Source organism: Callospermophilus lateralis, chromosome 10, assembly GCF_048772815.1.
Source record: "Callospermophilus lateralis isolate mCalLat2 chromosome 10, mCalLat2.hap1, whole genome shotgun sequence".
Lineage (NCBI taxonomy): Eukaryota > Metazoa > Chordata > Mammalia > Rodentia > Sciuridae > Callospermophilus > Callospermophilus lateralis.
The window spans coordinates 25,896,408-25,897,766 of NC_135314.1; positions in this window are offsets into that span (position 1 = coordinate 25,896,408).

The window sequence follows — 1,359 nt, forward strand, 5'->3', positions numbered from 1 at the left end:
CATTCCCAAATGTAGAAAAATATCTTTGCCAAAGAAAAGATAAATCTTGGGACAGTTGCTTTCAGTTACACCTTCATTCTCTCATCTGTCTTTGTTATTAAAGTAAGAGGAACATTTAGAAATGCTGAGAAACTGACCTCCTTGTTGCCAAAGTGCTTCTTTTACCGACAGAGAGGGATTTGATGGGTCATTTAAGGCACAATTTGCCTAATTCCTAATCCAATATTTCTTCAATTTCAACATTCTGACTCAATAAAAACCCACAATTAGATTCTAGTTTTTTAATTTTAATTTTTAACTAACTGCTACATCTCCCTTTCTAGAGCAGATCAAGCAGTTACTGAGGATTAAAAAGCAAGCAGACTATAAAATGATCCTCTGTACAAGTCCAAGTGGAGAGGATGTCTTTGTTGGGCAGTTGTAGAGCCCTGGGGAGGTTACTGGTCTTTCAATTTCTCACATTTTTGGAAATGATACATGTTTATACATAGCTGAAATGCCTTAAAAGGGCTAGTTTAGCTGCTGCTGAGACTGAAAACCAAACTAAGAGAATAATGGAATAACAGCCCGATCTAGGGAGAAACTGGGTGGAAAGCAAATTCTTAAGTCAACCCACTGCCCTTTCTCCCTTCTTTTCTTTCCCAGGCTGGGAATGAAGGGTGTTTGGCTATCTCTAGGACGGAGCTCATTTCTGCTGGCTAGAAAGCCTGGGGTTTCCCACCAGTATATTGGGAAGTGCCAGGGTTCATTGTTCTCACCATGAGAGTCTCTCCTTTAGTCCCGATTTATTATTGTCTGATAACTAAAGTGCTGCAGTCCTTGGAACATCTTAAGGCACACTTTGGTTAGAAGTATTTCAGTTTAAGAACAGCACGTTTTAAATGTCAAGTAATAAACAAGAACATGTTAATGACTTAAAATTTTGTTCTCTTTTAAAAAACAGAGTTGTTGGAACATAATCCAAATGATGTTAGAGTGTGGTCCAGAAATTAAGCATTCTTTAAGGTTGTAGGTAAAGTTCCTATCTTGTTATTTACTGATTAAATGCTAATTTAAAGGAGTCTTTCCTACTTTCTTAGAGATGCCATTATAACTCAAACCAAAATGTTTTATGTAACTACATGGTAAGCCTCGTTTAAAGGAAAGGAACGTACAGACATGGTGGCATATGCCTGTAATCCCAGCAACTCTGGTGGCTGAGGCAGGAGGATTTCAAGTTCAAGGGCAACCTCAGCAACTTTGAAAGGCCCTAAGAAACTTAGCAAGACCCTGTCTCCAAATTAAAAATAAAAAGGTCTGGGAATGTAGCTCAGTGATTAACTGCTTCGGGGTTAAATTGCTGGTACCAAAAAATAAAAT